This window comes from Puma concolor, chromosome E1 (assembly GCF_028749965.1).
Source record: "Puma concolor isolate L17-30 chromosome E1, mPumCon1.1.hap2, whole genome shotgun sequence".
In the NCBI taxonomy this organism is placed as follows: domain Eukaryota; kingdom Metazoa; phylum Chordata; class Mammalia; order Carnivora; family Felidae; genus Puma; species Puma concolor.
In genome coordinates this window covers 13,768,156-13,793,402 of record NC_141680.1, presented here as the reverse complement: position 1 = coordinate 13,793,402, position 25,247 = coordinate 13,768,156, and the positions used below count along the sequence as shown (strand labels likewise).

The window sequence follows — 25,247 nt, the reverse complement described above, 5'->3', positions numbered from 1 at the left end:
GCAGCCTGAACTGCTCATGTAATCCCCCTCCCCAGCTGAGTGACGAGGGGAGGGCTCTGAGCCAGGAGTCACTCAGCCATAGGCAGGTGAACTGAGCCAATCAAAGTCTCTCTCGAAGAGATTAAATGTTGAGCCAGAGGTTATATCCAGACCTATGACCATAGGCGCTTGGACTACAGTTAGAGGGCAGGAGTTAACATCATGTGAAGTACAGCAATGGGAGAGCAGAGGGAAAACCAAGTCTACACAAAGCAAGATATTGAGACAAGATACCATGTGGTGTCAGAGACAGGGAGAGAGAGGCAGAGATAGAGACTGCTTAATGGCATCCAAGTTCCTCAGAGCCTCTACCGTACTTCTGCCCTTGGCTCCCCGAGATTCCATGAGGCACAATTTTGTGCACTTTGCATAGACCTGCCTTTATTTGTCACAGTTTGAGCAGGTTTTTGTCTATTGCAGCCAAAGGGCTGTGACTAGAGTCTGGTAGGCTCGGCTTTGAATCTGGGCTCTGCTTCTTGCAGGCTGTGTGGCCTTGGGCAAGGCACTTCACCCCTCTGAACCTCACCTTGTTCATCTGTAATTATTAGGGTAAGTCAACTACTGTAACAAGGTCACTCCAAAATGTGTAAAGACTTAAGCAACATGGAAGTTTATTTCTCGGTCATGTTAAGTCTGAAGCAGGTGTTCTGCTTGGTGGAGTGGCGACACTGAGGCCCAGGCTCTTTCTGCTCTGTGATTCTGCCATCTCCAATGTGGTTCCAAGGTTACCACACTCACGTGCATCCAGTCAGCAAAAGGAGAAAGAGGAAGGAGGGTGGTGATCAGTGTATGAGGCAGTCCAGAAGGTGAGGACCTCATTTTCTCTCAAGTTCCATTGATCAGAATTCAGTCATATGGCCACATCTAACTGCAGGGGGAGCTGGGAAATGTAGTCTACCCGTGCTTAGAAAGAAGTGGGGGGGGGGGGGGGCCTGGGTGGCTCAGTTTGTTGAGCGTCCACCTCTTGATTTCCTGTCAGGTCATGATCCCAGGGTCGTGGGATGGAGCCCTGCATCAGGCTTGCGCTGGGCCTGCAGGCTGCTTATGACTCTCTCTATCTTCCTCTGCTCCTCTCCCCCACTCGTGTGTGCTCTCTCTCTCTCTTTCTCTCAAATAAAAAATATATATATTTAAGAAAGAAGAGAAAACTAGTCTGGTGAATAGGTAGTCTTAGCCATATATGGAGATAATAATGACCCACTTCCAGGATTGATGAAACCCAGCATCCATCCTCCTTGCTTGGTTTTCTTTATTAGAATCTTCCCTGCTCCTCCCTCATTCCTTGTGGTTCCCTTAGAACTGATCCCATTTCCTAGATCTAGGGGTGGTCTTTGACTCTGTTCTAGCCAAGGAGGGGCCTATAACTCCCTGGCCATAGCGACTGATTGGTTCAGGACAAGCATGTGACCAGAAGTTGGCCAATCAGAGCCATTGACTTGGATTTTTATGAGAATATTAGGGAAAATATTGTTATTATGTCCCTAAAGTGGTGGTGAATCTGGTGCAATGTAAGTTTGGTGTTGCTGGCAGCCATATTGCCACCATGAGAGTAGAATTTTCCCGCCATGAAGTTACCACAAAGAGAAGTAGAGAGATGGAGAAAGGCAAATTTCTGATGACATCTACCTGCAATCAGTCCATCCCTAGTTTTTTGTTTTGTTTTTTTTTTTTTCAGTTGCGTGAGTCAGTAAATTCCTTTCTTAGTAAGGGCTTCTGCCATTTGGAAACGGCCTTAAAGAGCTGCTGTGGGAACTAACTGATGGATGTTGGTAAAATATGGTGTCCAGAAGTAGTACGTGCTCAATAAATGGTTCCTAGCATTACTCTTACTCTTATAGGAGTGGGATAGGGACTTGCAGGGGAGATGGAGAAGGAGCAGCCAGAAACGAAGATGAAAAACATGGGACCAACAGAGGAAGGTTTCCCAGATGTCCCTCCTCTGGGCCTTGTCCTAGAGCCTCATTGGCTGGCCTGAGCGCTGTGCCCCAGCACTCTGATATGCCTCTTGCCTGTCACCTGAGGTGAAGAGTCACCGTGTGCCAGGCCCTGTGCTAAGTTCTTTTCCCATATCATCTCATTTAATCCCCACAACAACACTGGGGTTGTTATTATTATTCCCGGCTACATGGGCATATAAAGTGTATGATTACGCAGGGTCTGGTGCTTGGTTAATGCTCTGCTATCATTGTCTCGTAATTCTGCATAATTTTATCTCTGAACTTACACTTTGTAAATGAAGTCAACAGAGCATGTATGTAAGCCGAGAGGCTATGCCAAATATGCTGTCCCATTCAAATATAGAGTTTGTGATGCTCTATGAGCTCAGAATTCTGGTGGACTCATGATGCATGGGAGTTCAGTGAGACTCAAACTGGGTATAAAGCAAGCGTGTTATGTCTACAACTGAGTAAGTGGGAGTGCTGACCACCCTGATAGGCCATGCTTTGCCTTTGAACCAGAACTTGCTTCAAAAGCAAAAAGAAGGCAATAGTATCCTAAGAAACACTTCCTCACTCATGATACTTCCCAGCATTTGCCAACCACTTAAATTAGAAAGGATGCCCTATTCCATGCTGATGGTGCAGAGCCTGCATGGCATGGGATTCTCTCTCTGCTCCTCCCCTGCTCACTCTTTCTCTCAAAATAAATAAAACAACTTGAAAGAAAGAAAGAAAGAAAGAAAGAAAGAAAGAAAGAAAGAAAGAAAGAAAGAAAGAAAGAAGAAAGAAAGAAAGAAAGAAAGAAAGAAAGAAAGAAAGAAAGAAAGAAAGAAAGAAAGAAAGGATGCCATAGAAGAAAGGGGAAAGAGAGGGCAACCCAGAGTTCCCTTTTCTTTTAGTATATCCTTACTCATCTGTAAGCCCAAGGGCTAGGATTCACCCATGTCAAGAAGTGAAATGAAAACAGTGAGTAAGTATTGTGCAGCATTCCCGCTGTTCTGGTCCAAACCACATATATATGCATGCACGGCAGAGTTGCACAGTGGAAGTGTGCTGGGCCCACATATGCACACACCAGCTATGAAATACAATTGGTGTCATTTTAGTGATTGAACATATGAGTGAAATGCTCTCAATTTTGCGTTTAAAACTGGCATTGCACAAAATAAAGATGAATGGTACAATTCAGGCTAATAATTTAAATTTTTCATTTTCCTTTACTTAGAAGAGTGAATAGCAAATTAAAAAAAAAAAAAAAAAAAAAAAACAAAAAAAAAAAAAACACCCCATCATGACCAGTAAAGCAGAGATTGCAGAAGGAAAAGCTTTGTACAATGTATAATGGACAATGGCACATTCCCCCCCTCTTTTTTTATAGAAATTTTTTCTTAATGTTTATTTATTTTTGAGAGAGAGAGAGAGAGAGCAAGGGGTAGAGAGAGAGGGAGACAAAGAACCCAAAGCAGGCTCCAGGCTGTGAGGTATCAGCACAGAGCCCGACATGGGGCTCGAACTCACAAACCACGAGATCATGACCTGAGCTGAAGTTGGATGCTTAACCAACTGAGCCACCTAGGCGCCCCTTCACCCTCTTTTTTAGAGGGGGGCTCCACATTTCATTTTGCACTGGCCCTACAAATTATGTTGCCAGCCCTGTTCTCATTTCCTAGACAAAGAGAGGCTCTGAGGGCCCAGGGGACTTGCCCAAGGGCACACAGCTGGGTTTCAAACCTGGGCTACTCTGACTCCAGAGCCCAGGCTCCTAAACACCCCACCAGTCTACCTACCTGGAAGCCCCTCCCAAAGCACGAGGTGAATGGAGCTTTGACCAGTGGAGAAGGGTGGTCTCCTGCCTGCTCTATTCTTCCTGCCTCCTACTTTATTATCACTGCCTGAGCTCAAGCCCCACCTTCTCTCTCAAGCCTCCTCCCTGGTCTCCCCGCTTCCAGACCTACCTCTGCGTATACAGATGGCCTGACTGAGCTGGTGGTTTCATGAGTTCATTCCTCTGCTTATGAACCTTTCTTAGCTCCCTATTACTTCAGGGTAAAGTCCAAACTCTTCAACCCAGCAATCACAGCCCTTTACCGGTTGGCATCTCTAGGTAAACTGGTCTCAAAATTCCTCAAACTGGCCTTGTGCATTCCAGCTCCACCTCTTTGTTCACGCTGTTCCCCTGGCCTGGACTGCTCTCCTAGGCTCCTCTCCCTAAAATCTCTCTCCACTTGGGAAACTCACTTCCTTGGCTACCTCAGTCCTGTGTATTTGCTCTCCTCCCTGCACACTTTTGATGGGCTCTGAATGAGGCCAGAGAAAGGCTTCCCTTTCTCCCTCCCTCCCTTCTTCTAAAATATTTAACAAGGACCCAGCATGTACCAGAGACAGTGCCAGGCCCTAGAGGGATGGCCCCTGTTCTCCCTGAGGTTTGTCCCTCAGTCATTAATCCCAACTAACCACACATAGAAACAGACTGCAGGGTGGCCATCAGAGTCTTGACACATGGTCAGGAGGGGGTTCTCTCAATCAGGGAGCTCAGGGAAGATCTCCCAGAGGAAGGAACAGGGGAAATCTGAAGGAACAGGGGAGGGAAAAGTGATCTGGGCTGAGGGACAGCCTGTGTAAAGTAGGCTTTTCTGTGAGGCCTTGGAGGTGCCTGCTGTCTCTGGGCCTCAGGCTCCCGTCTGTCACATCAGTGCTGGCTGTGGGAGGGACTGAGGCAGTGCAGTCCTTTGAGAAGACAGAGAGGCCGGGGTTGCCCTGCCACTGCCCCACTTTGGTTTGTAAATGGTTTGACTGAAAATGCAAACAGCCCTAGAGACCTGGGAACCTCATTTCCTCTTCACCAGCGTCATCCAGGCCCAGCCAGCAGGTGTCCCAGGCTCCCTAAGACCCTGCTGCTGAGCACCAATTCTAAGTCCACTGTCTTATCCTCCTACCTCCACCTACTTGAACAGTCCCCTCTGGCGGGGCAGGAAAGACTGGCTCCCAACTGTTCAGACCGGGAGATGCTCCTGTCTGCTATCTTCTCTCTGATGCCAAGTTCTTTTATTTTGATCTTTTGGGCTTGGGGACCCCATGTAAGCACGCCCACCAGTCCTCCTGGGCCGGAGCCCCACCTGGCCTGGAGCCACTTGTATAACCTCTCCCTTCAGCCTCTCCCTGTGCTCTAAGATGGGGACCTTCACCGTGTCATCTCCCCTCAACCTTGCCTCTAAGAGGGTATCTAGATTTCCCAGCCCACCATTCAGCCGCACTACTTCCTGCCTCCCATGGTTGCCACACGGGGGCCACATCTAGGTCATTGCACACAATAGGAAGTTTCTTGCCTCTGAATCTTTGTTTATTCAGTCGTCCCCTCTGCTTGGAACACCCGTCCATCTTTTAGTGCTGCTCCCTACTAGTTCTTAAGGCTTGGAAGCCACTTCTCATCAGTGAGGCCAACAGGGCTCTGGTAGCCCGCATGACCCCATCAGGCTCACAGCACCCTGGTGTCCATTGTCTGCTCTGCTCCCTGGCCTGTTGATACCCTTGAGGGCAGATGTCTGGTCTGACTCACCTTTGTTTCCAGGAGGTGTCAGGGAGGGTGTTTGCATGACAGAGTTGAGGTAGGAAAACTCCAGAACCTCTTCCTGGAACAGGAGCATACCTGGTCTTCAAGGGCACGGGAAGTGCAGACCTGTCAGCAGCAGGACAGAGCAGGCACCCAAGGGCCCCTCAGCCAGCCCAGGACACCTGGATCGTTGCATTTTGGCCTGAGGGGCCTGGTCTCCTTCCCCTGAATTTACCTCTACAAGGACACCCTGCACAGGGTGGGGGTGGGGGCTTTGGCCAGGCTGCCAACTCCTCAGCTCCTTAAGACAACTTCCTGTCCTTGCCACCTTATCTCCCTGGCCAGGCTGAGGAGAGGAAGTTGTCCACTTTCTCCCAGTGGTGGGCAGAGACACCCCAGACCTCAGGAAATGGGGAGCATATCATGTGAGGGTATGCCTGCCTCCTTTTGCTGCTGCTACCAGATTTCTCTTCCTAAAAAAGTCATGCTAACTAACACTCTCCTGTTCAAGTGTCTTCCATGGCTTCCTATGGTCTTATTGGGGAATAAGATCAACTCCTCAGCGGCGCCTGGGTGACGCAGTCAGTTGAGTGTCTGACTTTGCCTCAGGTTGTGATCTTGCGGCTCATGAGTTCAAGCCCCACATTGGGCCTGCTGCTGTGAGCCCAGAGCCCACTTGGGATCCTCTGTCTGCCCCTCCCCTGCTCACGCTCTTTCTCTCTCTCTCTCTCTCTCTCTCTCTCTCTGTCTCTCAAAGAAAGAAAGAAAGAAAGAAAGAAAGAAAGAAAGAAAGAAAGAGATCAACTCTTCAGCCTGCCAACCTTATCTTGTTTTCCTGCCCCCTCAACACCTTAAACCCAATCACATTGGTTTATTTTCTCCTTTCTTGCTCCAACAATTCCCCTCTTTCTGCCTTTGCCCATGCTGTTACCTGTTCTGGGAAACTAGCTCATTCATCTTTACCTATCTGAACCCTCCTCCCTCTTCAGATGCCTTCTCCAAGAACTCCTCCTTGACCCCTTGGGAGCCAGTGACCTTGTACCTGCTGAGTGACCTGTTTGTGTGCCCCTCCACGTTTGCCTGAATTCGCAGCTGCAGCATCCAGCTGTATCCCTCCAGAACAGGAGCTGTATCTGAATCATCTCAAGATCTCTAGAGGGTGGCCCAGTCCATGAAGGTCATTATAAAGTTGCCCTCTAGATTGAGAATCTCCTGAGGCCTAAGCTGAGTCTATGGCACTCATCATTGCATCTCAGTGTCTCGTACCTGGTTTGGTACCCACCAGACTTAAAAATGTATGGCGGTTAAATGAACAAGGTTCTAGCCAATGCAATAAGAGATAAAAGTAATGAGGTACAAATACTGGAAAGTAAAGGAATGAATCCATGTAAAACAAAACAAGTTGAAAGTAAAAGAAAACATTCATGAGCTGTGATATTCTCACGGTGGGATGTATCAGAGTTAGCATTCCCATTGTATGGACAGGGGTTTAAGGCCCACCAGGGTCACATAGGGACTTGGGTTCCCGCCTAGCTGTATGCTTCCTTCCTTGCTCCATCGTCTGGCACAAATGCATAGTCTCTCAGCTAGTCTTTGGCAATGCCTATCAGCACCTTGGCCAATGAGGCAAGAGGACCTGCCTGGCAAGGAGGGGGCTCCAGCTGTTCCAGGCCACGTCTGACCAATCTGCCTGCAGGGACTCAGCTGGTAGTGGGTTGTAAGAAGATAAAACACAAAACCCTTATTTGCCTTGTAAATTGTTATACTCAACCAGGCTCATCAGCCTGAGGTACAAACTTGGAAAAGTATTTGGGGGGGCGCCTGGGTGGCTCAGTCAGTTAAGCATCCGACTTCAGCTCAGGTCATGATCTCTGCAGTTCGTGGATTGAGCCCCGCATCCCCGCATAGGGTTCTGTGCTGACAGGCTCAGAGCCTGGAGCCTGCTGCAGATTCTGTGTCTCCCTCTCTCTCTGACCTTTTCCTGCTCGCGCGCTCTCTCTCTGTCTCTTAAAAATAAATATTTTTAAAAAGTTAAAAAAAAAAAAGACAAAAGAAAAGGAGTTTGGAAGCTGAGACCTGCTCCCTGGTATGGGGAAAGGGCGTTGGCCCTAGAGCATCTGGGGGCAAGGCTTGTCTTAGTCAGTCCCTTAATCTGGGGTCCCGGCCTTGCTACTTGTGTGCAGAGAGCAGGGACTGCTGGTTTAGCCTCTCCCAGAGGGTGTCTCCAGGACTGGGGCTGAGCTGCGGGGCTAGCCAAGTCCTCAAGCAAGGCTGGGCCCTCCTCATATCATCCTGGCCATAGGAGTCTGAAAAGGCCTCTCTCCCTCAGGACCCTGGGTCTTTGTCCCAATAGGGGTGGGACAGATGATATCTGGAGCTCACAGGAACCCTGGTGGGAACTTGCTCACACTGCCTACCCAGGACCAAAATCAAGACAGAGTGGCAGGAGACTGGGTCCTGCCCTTGGTTCCCAGGCTAGGGGCTGAGGAGAAACTTAGGTCTTTATCTGTGGGCCCCTCACTGCCTGTAGCTGTGGTTTCCATTGCACTCCCAGCCTGTCCTTTACCCTCTCAGGGCCCAGCTGTCCTGGCTTTGTCTCCTCGGTGTGCTTTTTGGGCCTCTTGTCAGCAGTGCCAGCCTCCACCCCAGTGTTCCCTGTGTGGCAACCAGCCCAGCTCCCTGGGGATATCCTGTCATTGTGGCCCCAAGCCTAGGCATTGAATCCTGCCAAGTCAGCCCCAGTACTCTGGGTTCCTTCCAGATCCCCAGATGGGGACCACAAACCCAGAGAGGTTGGGGAAGTTGGCAAAGGCACCCAGATCTCCCATGTGGCAGAACCAGGCACTGTGCCCAAGACACCTGACGCCTGGGCTGTGGCCAGCCTCTGGGCAGACACATGGGCAAGGCCCGCTGCCCTGTCGCCAGCCCTACAGGTGACCTTGGCATGTCCTCTACTTCTCTGGGCTCCCTCCCAGACCCAGACCAGGCCCTGCAGACTAAGGGAATCTGTGTGAATGGTGAGTGCGGTTACTTCCAAAGGGGCTGGGCATGCTGGGCATACTCTCTGGATCTCGGGCTGACCCTCTGCACGGTGAAAGTGGGAGCATGGGAGGGGAGCTTCAGCTGGGCCCCATCTCTTGACCTCTAACAACCATTCTCCATGAAAATGACCAAATTTGCAAGTGGGGTTCCATTTGCATTTAATTCCCTGAAGTCACACCTGCCTCATTTGTGCAACCAAATCAGTCCAGGCCTTCCTGGGTCTTTCATTCACAAAGCCAGCTTCTGGGGCAGAGGGAAGGATGGGATTAGCTGGGGACCTTTGCCTGGGGCCCCTCACAGCACTGTCTGCACTGGGGCGGGGATAAAAGAACTACCTAACAAGAACTGGCTCGGTGCCAGGCACTGAGCTGAGGACACCATTTAATCTTTACAAGCTGCCTTTAGAGCAGGTTCTTTATGCTCTTCTTTATAAAATTTCACAATGGGGTGAGGGTCACAAAATTGGTACCTGGGAGAGCAGGAATGTGAACCCAGGCTGTCTGGCCCCAGAGCCCAGGCTTTTAACCACTGGACTATGGACAGAAAGAAAAAGGTAGTGTGTCGCCTGCCTAAAGTCCCTAGGCAGTGTAAGGCTGGGGTCCTAACCTGGCTCTTATTCAAAGCCCCTGCTTGTGACTACTGACTACTGGCCTGGTGAAAGCTCCGAGGATGGGCCGGGGACCTCCTTGGCCTCCAACAGCACTCTCTCTGGGGTGCCTGCGATAGTAGTCACTCTTGACTGCAGAATGGACCCCACCTAAGAAGTTCACGGGCTTAAGTTTTTAATCCAAGCTCCACTGTGTGACCTTGGGCAAGTGACCTCACCTCTCTGAGCCCCAGCTTTCTCAGCTGTAAAATGGGGAAGATAGTAGTCCTAAGCCCACAGGTCATCGGGAGTGCTAAGTGAGCCAGTGTATGTGGAGTGGCCAGCCTAGTCCTTCTGGACTGCAGATGCTCGGGGCCCATCTTTTCTTGCATTCACTCCCAAGGACCCAGATCCAGCCTGGTTCTGCCCTGTTCCCCAAGACACACCCCTCCAATCCAATTGTCTGTGACCTGACCAGGAAGCTGGCCAAGGGCAATACCCACCCAGATCCTGGAGGCAAGAGGCCAACAGGCGGGAACAAAGAATTTTCCATGGCTTCATAGTTAATGAGGAACTGACTCTCTTTAGGGCCTCAATTAGTCTTTCACCCTCCTCTCCTTCCCCTAAATTTCCATCATGGGTGATATTTACATTGGAATTCTTCCCGGGACTTCAGGAACCCAGTATGGGTAAATGGAAAACAATACAGAAGAAGAGATAGGTGTATTTTTTAAAGGTAGCATTGCCAAGTTTGCATTCTTGGTTTTAAAACACACGACAAAGCAGCAAGTATCAAAACAAAATAATTTTGTATTTCAATCAATTCAATTAAGCTTCTGTCAATCATAAGACACTGCAGAAATGCAAAGATGAAGACATGGTCCCTTCCTTCAATAGGGTCATGGCCTAGGGTGATATATACCCAAGAAGCAGTTACCTAAGGGTATACAGTAGTTAAGAGCGTGCTTTCAGGAGATAGACCTGGGATTGAACCCCGCTAGTTACCAGTTATGGGATCTTGGGCAAGTTACTAAATGGCTCTGAGTCTTAGTTACACTATTTGTAAAATGGGAACTTAGAAAAGGCCCACCACAGTGGACTCCTGTGAGTTTCATTGAGAAGACACATGGCATTGTTAGCTACCCCACAAAGGTGTCCCCTTTTTTGCTAACAGAGCCCTGACTTTGTTTCAGGTAGCAAAGTGGCCCAGTGTAGTGCATGAATCATGAATGGTTTAAGCCAATCACAGTGATGTCCTTCTTCTTTGCCAGATACTGGTTTTCCCAGTTCCCTGGCAGCTGAGGATGGGTATGCGACTCATTTAAGGCCAATGAGGTGTAAGGGGAAGTCGGCAGGGGGCTTCCTGAAAAAATACAGAGGATGAAGCCTTTGCTTTTCCTGCTTCCTGCCTGTGAAGAGTTGGGATGCTTGGAACTGCAGCATCCACGACCATGAGGCATCTAGCTTGAGGATGTGAAGCCCACATATTGAGGATGGCTAAGTAGTAGGATATTGGCAGGGGAGGCATTATCAAGCTATAGAACAGCCTGAGATTAACCATCTACCTTTCTTGTTCTGAGAGATGATTTTAAAAGCCCTTATATAAAGCAGTTGGGAAATCTGTTATCTGCTCCTTTCAGCTGAAGGCACCCTTTGATACAGGATCTTAGCACCAAGCTTAGCACATGGTAAGCATTCAATAAATGCTATCTGTGACCTTACAGACAAGTCACAGCATATTCCACATTCACTTACACGTGCTCTGTAGACAGAGAGGGAAAGAGGAAGGAAGGGTGTAAATGGTGTGAGTGACTCCACTTGCCTTGCCATTCAGTGGGTGAATCTGCTGTCTCCTGAGTATCTCTCAGGACCTCCGGATATAAAGATGGCCTTGGCTGTGGGATCCACTGGAGAAACCAAGATTATTCCAGGCCTGGCAGGAAAACTAGCAGGCAGGAATCACCAATGAGTGATGGCACCTGGCTCCCCACCCCTTCTAGAAGGGTTTCAAGGGTAATTTCACTCATCTTCAGTTTTTACCTTATGCTCCAACTTTGGAATGGTGGCCTTGTTTTTGAGTCAGAACTGATGGAGGTGCCTGTTACCCCAGCGGATGGAACAGCTGGAGAGAAGCCAGCAGACCTAGGAGCTGACTCCTTCTCCAGAGGTTTCCCAGGGAGAACAAAGAAAGGAAGAGGGAGAAAGACAGCTCACTTAGAACCTAAGTGATTAATTACAGTCTTAATTTATGAATGAATGCTGTACCCTACAACAGGCCTACCTGGGACTTTATGTGACATCCCAGTTTACACGGGCTTTGGAGTGAAACAATTTGACATCTCAAGAGCTGGACTCCTTTCACATGAAATTTCTGTGATGATGGGGACGGTCTGGGACTTGTGATAATGGGTGGTACCCAAGCAAGATAAGTCCCATTTGGTATCTTGGCCCCCAAACCTTTCTGGCTAGCTCCCTGGGTTGTAAATACTACAAACTGGGTTTTTAATTTCTATTTATTTTATTTATTTTTTAAATGTGTATTTATTTGTGTGTTTGTGTGTGTGTGAGAGAGAGAGAGTGCACGCGCACGCGGGGGAGGGGCAGAGAGTCAGGGAGGAAAGAGTATCGGAAGCAGGCTTTATGCTGACAGCAGAGAGTCCGATGAGCCGCTCAAACTCAAGAACTGTGAGCTCATGACCTGAGCAGAAATTGGACACTTAACCGACTGAGTCACCCATGTGCCCCAGGTTTTTATTTTTGTTATTATTTTTTTAAACAGGAGGTGGTGCAGTGTAGAGGTTAAAAACACAGATTCTAGGGGCACCTGGGTAGCTCAGTAGGTTAAGCCTCGACTCTTGATTTTGGCTCAGGTTATTATCTCACTGTTCCTGAGATCAAGCCCTGTGTTGGGCTCTGTGCTGTTAGCTTGGAGCCTGCTTGGGATTCTCTCTCTCCCCCTCTCTCTGCCCTTTCTCTGCCTGTGCTCTCCTTCTCAATCTCTCTCTCAAAATAAATAAACATTAAAAAAAAATCCACAGGCTCTGCTCTCTGTTTTTCTGTCTGAGAAATGGGAATAATACTAGAAAACCATCTCAGCTGGTGTTATGTAGCTCTGTGAAGTGAGGTGTCAGCCCTGAGCATAAGGCCCAGCATAAAGAACTGCACCAGGGGCCCCTGCAGCGTTCGGTCGGTTAAACGTCTGACTTTGGTTCAGTTCATGGTCTTGCAGTTCATGGGTTCGAGCCCTTCATCGGGCTTTGTGCTGACAACTCAGAGCCTGGACCCTGCTTTGAATTCTGTGTCTCCTCCCCATGTCTGCCCCTCGCCCACTCGCACTCTGTCTCTCTCTCAAAAATAAATAAACGTTGGGGCGCCTGGGTGGCGCAGTCGGTTAAGCGTCCGACTTCAGCCAGGTCACGATCTCGCGGTCCGTGAGTTCGAGCCCCGCGTCAGGTTCTGGGCTGATGGCTCGGAGCCTGGAGCCTGTTTCCGATTCTGTGTCTCCCTCTCTCTCTGCCCCTCCCCCGTTCATGCTCTGTGTCTCTCTCTGTCCCAAAAATAAATAAACGTTGAAAAAAAAAAATTTTTTTTTTAAAAATAAATAAATAAACGTTAAAATTTTTTTTTTTCAGGGGCGCCTGGGTGGCTCAGTCGGTTGAGCGTCCGACTTCAGCCAGGTCACGATCTCGCGGTTCATGAGTTCGAGCCCCGCGTCAGGCTCTGGGCTGATGGCTCAGAGCCTGGAGCCTGCTTCCGATTCTGTGTCTCCCTCTCTCTCTGCCCCTCCCCCATTCATGCTCTCTCTCTGTCTCAAAAATAAATAAACATTTAAAAAAATTTTAAAAAAAATTTTTTTTCAATTAAAAAAAATAAAGAACTGCTCCAGATGTCTTAAGTGTTAGTGGTGTTGCCCTGCCATCATGCAGGAAAAGGCACTTTGAGCACAGATAAAGAAGGATGTCCTAGGCACCACACCTTCTCTGCAAGGTGTGCTGATGAATCGCTGCCTTAGGGAGGAGGGAAGGAGGCTGTGGCTCTGTCCCTTGCCCCATCTTATATGACAAAACTGTACAACCCAGGATATCTGACCTGGAAAGGGCCTCTGAGTCATCTCTGCCCACCTCTGCCTTGCACAGGTGAGACATGAAGCCTGGAAAGGTCAGGGACTTTCCCAAGGTGAAACAGTGAGGCCAGGCAAAGGGGAAAGGAATCCAAGTATTGAAGAAAACAGGTAATGTTATCAGCAAGAAGATAAATGAGGGCAAATGAAAACAATACACTTTGTGTGATGACTTTTTTTTTTTTGTCATAAACACCAAGAAAACAGCCACAGAACGGGAAGCACATGGGGTGGCAGCAGTCACACACTTTTGCTCACATATGGCAGTGTTGGGATCTGGCACCAGCTTGACCAGTGCCCATACTGGAGGGACAGCCCATACCCTCAGATGCATATGCTGCATGTGGTTATTGGGGGAAGTAGAGAATCTCCCTTGCAATAAAAATGCAATGTAAATCTATTCGTGCAGCTTGAACTGGTGACAGACACTCCCCCTTTGGACTGGATGCCCAATCGGGCCCAGAGTCTTCTCAAACAGCCAAGGCTCCCAGAGTTCTGTGGCCAGAGGTTATGCTAGACCATCTCACACTGTCCCGCCCTCTTGAGGCTGACCAGATTCCTCCAGCTCTGCCCTCCGGGAGAACACATTAATTTGCGTGAATTAACGATGGGAATGAGGCAGATACCTTGTGCCCCTAACAACTTACCTGAGACCCCTGCCCTGTCCCTAGCTCCCTGACTCCCCTTAATTGTGCAGCCTGGGAGTGCACAGTTCGTACCTCTTCAGCAGGCTGAGGGCAGCCGGGGCCAGCCAGAGCCCTCCAAGCTGGTGGAGCCTTGAGTTGGTCCTGAACCACCTCCACCTGAGCACCCCCCACCCTGCCCAGGGCAGAAGGAGACCTCCCCATAAAAATCTTTCTGAGAGGTACCTGGGTGGCTCAGTCAGTTAAGTGTCTGACTTCGGCTCAGGTCATGATCTCACAGCTCGTGAGTTCGAACCTCACATTGGGCTCTGTGCTGGCAGCTTGGAGCCTGGAGCCTGCTTCAGTTTCAGTCTGCCTTTCTCTCTGCCCCTCTGCCACTTGTTCTCTCTCAAATATGAACACACATTAAAAAATTAAAAAAAAAATATTTCTGAGGTGACAGTCCCCAGTAGAACTGGCTGCCTTCCTGATGGGGTCTTAGGCTTACCAGGAATCAAAACTCCCAGATGTCTCTTAGTGCAGGATACCCTAGCAGCCACATAGGCCCCGTCCAGGCAAGGCAGTGTAGACACCTCCAGCTTTACCTTGGGAGAAATATGCACGTTGGCATAGAATAGGGTTTGGAATTAGGCAAGGGCCTTAGGCTGCCAAGGTCCAGCTCTCGTGGCCTGGTCTCTGGGCACCATGCCCTGTTCTGGGTCCCTGGCTACCTGTGCAGCTCAAGCATGTGCAATAGGCATCCTCCACCCTGTGTGGGGAAGCCAGAGCCCTCCAGGCCTGTGGAACTCTGGCAGGGCTGAACCATTTGGATAGCCTCCTGGGTGGAAGGATCCCATCTCCAAGGATCTTCAGAGGTGGCACCTTGAATGTGGTGACAGTCAGTCCCCATTTGGACTGCCTGCCTAATGGGGTCCCTGGCTTCTCTAGCAGTTGACTCCCAGGAGTCTCTTGCAAAGGGATACCTTGGCCAATGAGGCAGATGCCAGGTACCTCCAAACAGCCTACTCCTGTGACCCAGCCTCTCTGTATAGTTGTCCTGTCCCAGTCTCCCAGCTACTCTGACCTGCGCAGTGAACAGATGCGTCACCTGTGCCTTATCAGTCCACATTTCTCCACCTCTTTCTTCTGGGACAATATATACCTTTGTGCAGGTTTGGACTCAAATTAGGATGATGTCCTGTATCTCCGAGTGTCTGCTCCTGTGACTCTGCCTCTCCCTGCAGTTACCCTGATTTAGGTGCCTGGGTCCCTTGGCCTACTGGGCCTGCCTGCTCATTCTGACCCTGTCCGTCAACCTTGGGTAGCCAGGGCACTCCAGACGTGTGGGGCTTGAGCTGAAACCCAACCACCTGCAGAGCTCTTGAGTTGGAGGGAGCTCACCTACCAAAATCATTCTGACATGACAGCTTTACACTTGTGACTGTCACTCACCATGTAGACAGGTTGCCTGATAGGTGGCAAGCTTCTTCAGAACTCAAGGCTCCCAGGTGTCTCCTTTGGCTGCTAACCAGGCCAGTGGTCAGGCCCTGACATGACAGGGCAGTTGGAGTCCTCCAGGTCTGCCCTAAGGGGGAATAGGCCCAATAGTATAGGTGAAGTCCTGGAAAAATGTAGATGTCAGGTACCCCCAATAGTTTACTCTGGTTACCCAGTCCCTCCCCACATTGCCCTGTTCCAGGTTCCTGGCTTCCCTGACCTGTGCAGCTTGTGCATGTGCAGTCTGTACCCTGTGAGCTGGCTGCAGGGGGACACTCCAGGCCTGTGGAGCCAGAGCCAATTTCTAACCACCTGCATGGCTTCAAGGGTAGAAAGAGCCACACTCTGAATAACTTTCTGTGGGCTATTTTACACCAGGGATTGCGAGGCCTCATTTGGACTGGCTGTCTCTATGGAGCCCAGGGCTTCTCCAGCAATCAAGGCTGCCTAGGTGTCTCTTCTTGGAGGTTACCCCTAACTGTCTCATGGGGTCCCACCCTGCGAAGGCGATCCAGATTCCGCCTGCTTTGCCTTCAGGGAAAATATGCACATTTGTGTAGGTTAAGTCTTAGAATTAGGCATATGCTAGCTACACCCAGTTGCCTGCTACTGTGGCCTGGTCTCTTCTTACAGCTGCTCTGTTCTAGGTCCCTGGCTCCCCTGACCTATTCTGCCCATGCATGTGCCACTGCACTGTGTCAGCCAAGAGTTGAGCGAGGGCTTTCCAGTACTCAAGGCTCTGAAGTGTTTCCTTAGTAACCTTCTACTCTGACTATTCCTCTTCAGTCACTTGTCCTTTTCCATATCCATGGTTATCTAGACTTGGGGTACCCATGTATGTGCAGTTAGCACCCTGTCAGTTGGCCTTGGGCTGCAGGTGCACTCTAGATCTGTGGAGTGGAGTGCTAGCTTGACCCTAACCACTTGAATGGACTCAGGGCTCAGATATCTTTCTAAGTCTACTTTTTTTTTTAATGTTTATTTTTGTTTTTGAGAGTGAGACAGAGCATGAGTGGGGGAAGGGCAGAGAGAGAGAGAAAGAGAGAGAGACACAGAATCCGAGGCAGGCTCTAGGCTCCGAGGTGTCAGCACAGAGCTTGACGTGGGGCTTGAACTCACCAACCATGAGATCAAGACCTGAGCTGAAGTCAGATGCCCAACTCAATGAGCCACCCAGATGCCGTTCTGAGTCTACTTTTTAAAATGGGCGTCTTTTATTGGATATGAGAATTCTTGGAATTAGTCATATGCCAGGTATTTCATATAGTTTGCTACTGTGACCCAGCCTCTCTCTACAATGACCCTGTGGGACCATGCTGCCCAATGATAGCTGACAATGTGTGCGTGTGTTGGCCTCTTAAGTTAGGTAGTCTAACTCAGGCCAGTCCCTGACTCTTTTGTGGCCTCTGTGGTACAGAGAGCCCACCCCCAGAAAAATCTGAGGCTTTGTTTTAAATAGGGGACCATTGATTCCCCATTCAGGCAGCTATCTGATGGGGTCCAGGCTTTTCCAGTAATTCAGGTTCCTAGGTAGCATGCAAAGGTGGCACAGGCCAGGGAAGCCAGGGAACCTGGAACAGGGCAGTTGAAGGGAGAGACCAGGTCTCACAACCTCTCTGCAGTGACTGGCATCTACCTAATTCTAAGTCTTAGCCTACATGAATGAACATGCCCCCCTGAGGGCAGAGCTGGAGGAATCTGGACTGCCTTGTCAGCTTGGGGCCAGGAAAGAAGGTCTGGGTAGCCTTTACTAAAAGACACTTAGGGAGACTTAGTTGTTGGAGAAGTCTGAGACCCCTTCAGGCAGCCAGTCCAAAAAGAGACAGTCCTGTTTCAAATTTAGGCTCAGAAAGATTTCCTGGGAATGTCCTCTTTCTATCCTGGAGGTTCTGTAAGAAATTGGGGACTGGCTTGAGCCCCACAAGCCTGGAGGGCCCCTGCCAGCCAAGCCCATCTGACAGAGTGTGCTCTGTACATGCATGGTCTGTGCAGGTCATGGGAACCATGGACCTGGAACTGGCAACCTCTCAGGGAATCTAGGTTTCATGGGCAGGCTCTTGGGGGCCATGGAATCTGCCTAACCTATAAAAAATGCACATATTTACTGTGAAGGTAGAGATGGAGGCATCTGGGCCATCTTGCTAGGGTGGCACCAGGCAGGCTGACAGGGGTGTCCTTCACTAAAAGGGACCTGAAAGCCTTAATGACCGGTAAGCCCAGGACCCCATCAGAGAACCAGTCCTAATTGGGACTGACTTCATGCTAGTTTGAAGCTGAAGCCTCAGAAAAAAATTTGGGGGTGGAATCTCTCCACACAGGAAGCTGTCCTAGTTGTTGAGGACAGGCTGAAGCTCCTCAGGCCTTGAGGGCCCCAAATGCCCAAGGCTGGCTTCAGGGCAAGGGCTATCCCAGGTCCTCCAGATCAGGGCATCAGAGGACCTGCAGCAGAGCAACTGGAAGGGGAGGCTGACATATAGGAGCAAGTTGTGTGGGGCACCTGGCAACTGCCTCACTGCAAGTTTTATCCTGTTCCATAAGAGGCACCCAGTTTGAAATGCTGCCTTAAAGAGCTACTTGGGGGGCACCTGGGTGGCTCAGTCAGTTAAGTACCTGACTTCAGCTCAGGTCATGATCTCACAGTCTGAGTTTGAACCCCTCATGGGGCTCTGTGCTGACAGCTCAGAGCCTGGAGCCTGCTTCCGATTCTGTGTCTCTCACTCTTTCTCTGCCCCGCTCCCACTCACACTCTGTCTCTCTCTCACACACACAAAATATTTTACAAATTAAAAAAAAGAGAGAGATTTGGGAGGTGTGCCCTGGAGGCTCTACAAAATTTGAGGGCTGGTTTGTGCTCCACCAGGTTGGAGGACCCAGGCAGACAAAGGCCAACTGATACAGCACAGACTACCCATGTCGGGGAGGCTATGGTCTGGGAAGATGGGGACCTAAAACAGGGAAGCTGTAGTAAGAGGCTGGGTCACAGGAGCAGGTTCTTTGGGGGTACCTGATATCTGCCTCATTTGTAGCTTTGGTTGATACGAATGCACATATTCCCCCTGCAGGCCAATCTAGAGGCACTGCACTGCCTTGTCGGCACTAGGTAGGAGAACTGACCTGAACAGGGCAAGTGTCCTGAAAAGATGGGTCTTGGGAGTGGGCTGTTGGGGGTACAAGGCACTTGCCTATTCCAAGCCCTATCCAACACAAAAGTGCATATTCTCTTTAAAGGTACAGGTGGATGGATGAGTCTGGTCTGCCTTGCCAGGATGCAGCTTGTTGGGATACATGCGTATCCTTCACTGAAAGATACCTGGGAGCCTTGATTACTGGTAAGCCCTGGACTCCTCAGGTAGCCGTTCAAAATGGGGACTGAGCTTGGCCAGTTGAAAGGTTCCATCTCAGAAAGATTTTTGGGTGGGCAGCTCCCTCTGGCCTGGAGGCTATGCAGGTGGTTTGGGACCAGCCTAAGCTCCACAGGCTTGGAGGGCCTCCTAGATACTCTCAGCCGGTTGATAGGGTGTTTCTTGCCAATGCATGAGCCATGTAGGTGAGTGTAGCCAGGGGTGTGGTATAGGGCGAGTCTCTCTGGAGAGGCTGGTTCACAAGGAGTGAGCTAGTGGGGACACATGGCACATGCCTATTTACAGGTGTTAATCCACATAAATGTACATATCCTCCAAAGGCAGAGCTGGAGGAATTTAGAAGCCCTGCAAGTGCTGATTCTAGTGTGCTGACCATGGTATCCTTAATAAGAGACATCTGGGAACCTTCATTGATGCAAAAACCTGGGACTTCAGCGAACAGTAAGCACTGTTTGGGAACTGACTGCCACCCATCTCAGTGGCTGCCTCAAAGAGAATTTCAGGGGTGAGCACCCTTCACGCTTAAGACAATGCAGGTAGTTGCAGATAGGCCCTATATCCATAGGCTTGTAGGGCCCTGGCTGCTCATGGGCAGTTGACAGGGTGTGTCTGTACAGGTGTCAGTTTCACAGGTCAGAGTAGCCAGGGACCTGGAACAGGGCAACGTTAGATGAGGTCCGGGCATATAGTAGCAGACTATTGGGGGTACCTGGCATATGCCTAAATCCAAGGCCTGACCTACACAGATGCACATATTTTGCCTGAAGTCTGGTTTTGGGGGGGGGCACCTAATGCTCAGACTGTTTATGTCATTGCCAACAGTGTCCTTAACACTGGTTCACTGTGGGAATTACTCCAACTGTTTTCTAACTAATATGAGTTTGCTCCTTGGTGAGTTACAGGTAGAGACTACACCAGGTGAAGTTGTCACACAAAGGAAACTTTATTTGCAACAAATAAAGACATCCCAGGGATAACCTCCAAAGCCATGACTCCCTGAGCAGGGGCAAGTGGGTTTCTTTTATGTAAGGTTATGGTGAATATTCAGAAAGGGGGGCCTTGTCATCATATATAGAGGTAGGCATAAGGTCGCACATGCATCTTAAGGAAACATGCCTATACACACATTGTATGTTATGTTAAATTTTGGACAGAGATTTGAACATTATAATGAATAACAGGTAACTGACACTCCATGATCCACCCCTACAGGTGTGGGTTGGTGGCCAAGCTCAAACTGGTCTAGGCTTGCCAGAGCTCTTTCTGCTGTTTGCCTCTAAAATATAAGGTTAACATTCCTGTGAAGATGGGGAGTAAGTGGGGGTCTTCCTGGAGAACATTTTAACCTATTAACCCTGAGGCATAGTTTCAGTCCTGCAAAAACAACTCAAGAATGTGCCTTAAGTCAATTTCTACTTTTGAAACAGCACTAGGAGTTTTTTAATTATAAGTTTTATTGATTTCCATTTTGTGTTTTATTAATTTTTTTCTAGTTTACAATTAATCTCTTCTGATTTCCTTTTTTGTTTGCTTTTAGAGAGAGAGAGGGAGGGAGAGAGGGAGAGGGGCAGAGGGAGAGAGACAGAATCCCAAGTAGGCTCCATGCTCAGTATGGACTCCAACATGAGGCTCCATTCCTGGGATCATGACCTGAACCAAAATCAAGAGTCAGATGCTCAGCCGACTAAGCCACCCAGGAACCCCTATTTTTTTTTTAAGTTTTTATCTAGGGGCACCTGGGTGGCTCAGTCGGTTAAGTATCTGACTTCAGCTCAGGACATGATCTCACGGTTCATGAGTTCAAGCCCTGCGTCGGTCAGGCTCTGTGCTGACAGCTCAGAACCTGGAGGTCTCCTTCTCCCTACCCACCCCCCACCTCACTCATGGTCTGTCTGTCTGTCTCTCTCTCTCTCTTTCTCTCTCTCTCTCAAAAATAAACAGTAAAAAAATTTTTTTTAAAGTTTTTATTTAAATTCCAATTGGTTAACATATAGTGTAATATTAGCTGCAGATGGTGTATAATATAGTGAGTCAATACTTCCATGCATTACCTGCTGCTCCTCACACCAAACGCACTCCATAACCTATTTCACCCATCCCCCCCTTTCCTCTGGTAACCATAGTTTTCTTCTCTACAGTTAAGAGTCTGTCTCTTGGGGCACCTGGGTGGTTCAGTCGGTTATGTATAAATATAATCTCCCACATCTTCTTTATATGTTCATCAGTCAATGGACATTTGGGTTCTTTCCATAATCTGGCTATTACTGATAATGCTGCTATAAACATTGGGGTGCATGTATCCCTTGAATTGGTATTTTTGTATTCTTTGGGTAAATATAGCAGTGCAATTGCTGAATCACAGGGTAGTTCTATTTTTAACTTTTTGAGGAATCTCCATAGTGTGTTGTAGAGTGGCTGCACCAGTTGGCATTCCCACCAACAGTGCAAGAAGGATACCCTTTCTCTACATCCTTGCCAACACCTGTTGTTTCTTTTTAAAATTTTTTTAATGTTTTATTTATTTTTGAGACAGGGAGAGACAGAGCATGAACAGGGGAGGGTCAGAGAGAGGGAGACACAGAATCTGAAATAGGCTCCAGGGGCGCCTGGGTGGCACAGTCGGCTAAGCGTCAGACTTCAGCCAGGTCACGATCTCGTGGTCCGTGAGTTCCAGCCCCGGGTCAGGCTCTGGGCTGATGGCTCAGAGCCTGGAGCCTGTTTCCGATTCTGTGTCTCCCTCTCTCTCTGCCCCTCCCCCATTCATGCTCTGTCTCTCTCTGTCCCAAAAATAAATAAATGTTGAAAAAAAAAAATTAAAAAAAAAAAAAAAAAAGAATCTGAAATAGGCTCCAGGCTCTGAGCTGTCAGCACAGAGCCCGACGCGGGGCTCGAACTCACGGACCTCGAGATCATGACCTGAGCCGAAGCTGGCTGCTCAACTGACTGAGCCACCCAGGCGCTCCACCTGTTGTTTCTTATGTTGTTGGTTGTAGCCATTATGAAAGGTGTGGGGTGATATCTAATTGTAGTTTTAAGTTGAATTTCCCTGATGATAAGTTATGATGAGCATATTTTCATGTATATGTTGGCCATCTGTATGTCTTCTCTGGAAAAATGTCTCTTTAGGGGTGGCTGGGTGGCTCAGCTGGTTTAGTGTCCAACTCTTGATTTTGGATCAGGTCATGATCTCATGGTTCATGAGATCAAGTCCTGTGTCAGGCTCTAGGTCAACAGTGTGGAGCCTGCTTGGGATTCTCTCCCTCCCTCTCTCTCTCTTTGCCTCCCCCCATCAAAATAAATAAATACACATTTTTTAAAAGTTTTAAAAGTGTCTATTTGTGTCTTTTTCCCATATATAACTGGACTATTTAGTTTTTGGGTGTCGAGTTTGACAAGTTCCTTATATATTTTGGATACTAATCTTTTATCAAATATGTCATTTGCCAATATCTTCTATTCCATAGGTTGCCATTTAATTTTGTTGATTGTTTCCTTTTCTGTGCAGGAGCTTTTTATTTTGATGTAGTCCCAATAATTTACTTTTGCTTTTGTTTCCCTTGCCTCAGGAGACATATTTAGAAAGAAGTTTTATGGCCAATATCAAAGAAGTTACTGCCTGTGTTCTCTTCTAGGATTTTTATGGTTTCAAGTCTCATATTTTGATCTTTAATCCATTTTTAATTTATTTTTGTGTATGGTGTAAGAAAGTTCAGTTTCATTCATTTGCATGTTGCTGTCCAGTTTTCCCTACACCATTTGTTAAAGAGACATTCTTTTTCCCACTGGAAATTATCTATAGCTTTTTCAAAGAGCAATTGACCATATAATTGTGGGTTTATCTCTGGATTTTCTCTTCTGTTCCACTGATCTATGTCTATTTTTGTGCCAGTACCCTATGGTTTTCATTAATACAGCTTTGTCGTATATCTTGAAATTTGGGATTGCAATACCTCCAGCTTTGCTTTTCTTTTTCAAGGTTGCTTTGGCTATTCAGGGTTTTTATGGTTCCATACAAATTTTAGGATTCCTTGTTCTAGCTCTGTGAGAAATGCTGTTGATATTTTCATAGAGATTGCATTAAATGTGTAGATTGCTTTGGATAGTATAGGCATTTTAAAAACACTTGTTCTTTCAACTCAAGCATGGAATGTCTTTTCATTTCTTTGTGTCATCTTCAATTTCTTGATCAGTGTTTTATAGTTTTCAGAGTACAGATACTTCATATATTTGGATAGGTTTATTCCTAGATATCTTTTTTTTTTTTTTTGGTGCAATTCTAAAAACGGTTGAACTACCCAATGATCCAGCAATTGCACTACGAGGTATTTACCCGAAGGATACAAAAATATAGATTCAAAGAGGTACATACACCCCAATATTCATAGCAGCATAATCAACAATAGCCAAACTTTGGAGAGAGCCCAAATGTCCATCGACTAATGAATGGATAAAGAAGATGTAGTAGATATATATACAATGGAATATTACTTAGCCATCATAAAAAGGAAATCTTGCGATTTGCAATGACATGGGTGGAGCTAGAGAGTATTATGCTAAGTGAAATAAATTAGTCAGAGAAAGATAAATGCCATATGATTTCACGCATATGTGGAATTTATTTATTTTTTTATTTTAAGTTGTTTTCTTTTTTCTTTTTTCTTTTTTTTTTTTTTGAATTTGCATCCAAATTAGTTAGCATATAGTGCAACAATGATTTCAGGAGTAGATTCCTTGGTGCCCCTTACCCATTTAGCCCATCCCCCCTCACACAACCCCTCCCGTAACCCTCTGTTTGTTCTCCATATTTATGAGTCTCTTCTGTTTTGTTACCCTCCCTGTTATATTATTTTTGTTTCCTTTCCCTTATGTTCATCTGTTTTGTCTCTTAAAGTCCTCACATGAGGGAAGTCATATGACTTTTGTCTTTCTCTGACTGACTAATTTCACTTAGCATAATACCCTCCAGTTCCATCCACGTAGTTGCAAATGGCAAGATTTCATTCTTTTTGATTGCTGAGTAATACTCCATCGTGTGTGTGTGTGTTTGTGTGTGTGTGGGTGTGTGTGTGTGTGTGTATATATATATATATATATATATATATATATATATATATATATACATACCACACCTTCTTTATCTATTCATCCATTGATGGACATTTGGGCTCTTTCCATGCTTTGGCTATTGTTGATGGTGCTGCTCTAAACATGGGAGTGCATGTGTCCCTTCGAAACAGTACACCTGTATCCCTTGGATAAATGCCTAGTAGTGCAACTGCTGGGTCGTAGGGTAGCTCTGTTTTTAGTTTTTTGAGGAACCTCCATACTGTTTTCCAGAGTGGCTCCACCAGCTTGCATTCCCACCAGCAGTGCAAAAGAGATCCTCTTTCTCTGCATCCTTGCCAACATCTGTTGTTGCCTGAGTTGTTAATGTTAGCCATTCTGACAGGTGTAAGGTGGTATTGTGGTTTTGATTTGTATTTCCCTGATGATGAGTGATATTGAGCATTTTTTCATGTGCCAGTTGGCCACGTGGATGTCTTCTTTGGAGAAGTGTCTATTCATGTCTTTTGCCCATTTCTTCACTAGATTATTTGTTTTTGGGGTGTTGAGTTTGATAAGTTCTTTATAGATTTTGGATAGTAACCTTTTATCTGATATGTCATTTGCAAATATCTTCTCCCATTCTGTCAGTTGCCTTTTAGTTTTGCTGATTGTTTCCTTCGCTGTGCAGAAGCTTTTCATTTTGATGAGGTCCCAGTAGTTCATTTTTGCTTTTGTTTCCCTTGCCTCTGGAGATGTGTTGAGTAAGAAGTTGCTGCAGCCAAGATCAAAGAGGTTATTGCCTGCTTTCCCCTTGGGGATTTTGATGGCTTCCTGTCTTACATTGAGGTCTTTTATCCATTTTGAGTTTATTTTTGTGTATGGTGTAAGAAAGTGGTCGAGGTTCTTTCTTCTGCATGTCACTGTCCAGTTTTCCCAATGCCACTTGCTGAAGAGACTGTCTTTATTCCATTGGATATTCTTTCCTGCTTTGTCAAAGATTAGTTGGCCATACGTTTGTGGGTCCATTTCTGGGTTCTCTATTCTGTTCCATTGATCTGAGTGTCTGTTCTTGTGCCAGTACCATACTGTCTTGATGATTACAGTTTTGTAGTATAGCTTGAAGTCTGGCATTGTGATGCCTCCAGCTTTGGTTTTCTTTTTCAAGATCGCTTTGGCTATTCGGGGTCTTTTTTGGTTCCATACGAATTTTAGGATTATTTGTTCTAGCTGTGTGAAGAATGATGGTGTTATTTTGATAGGGATTGCATTGAATATGTAGATTGCTTTGGGTAGTATCAACCTTTTAACAATATTTGTTCTTCCTATCCATAAACATGGAATATTTTTTTCTTTTTTGTGTGTGTCTTCTTCAATTTCTTTCATCTATCGTTTTCAGTGTATAGATTTTTCATCTCTTTGGTTCAATTTATTCCTAGGTATTT

The 25,247-nt window shown here is 47.4% G+C and overlaps 1 pseudogene; it reads left to right on the top strand.

The window, feature by feature from the left end:
* Nucleotides 1–25,247, top strand: part of LOC147574128 (TAR DNA-binding protein 43 pseudogene) — a 71,977-nt pseudogene that overhangs the window by 707 nt on the left and 46,023 nt on the right.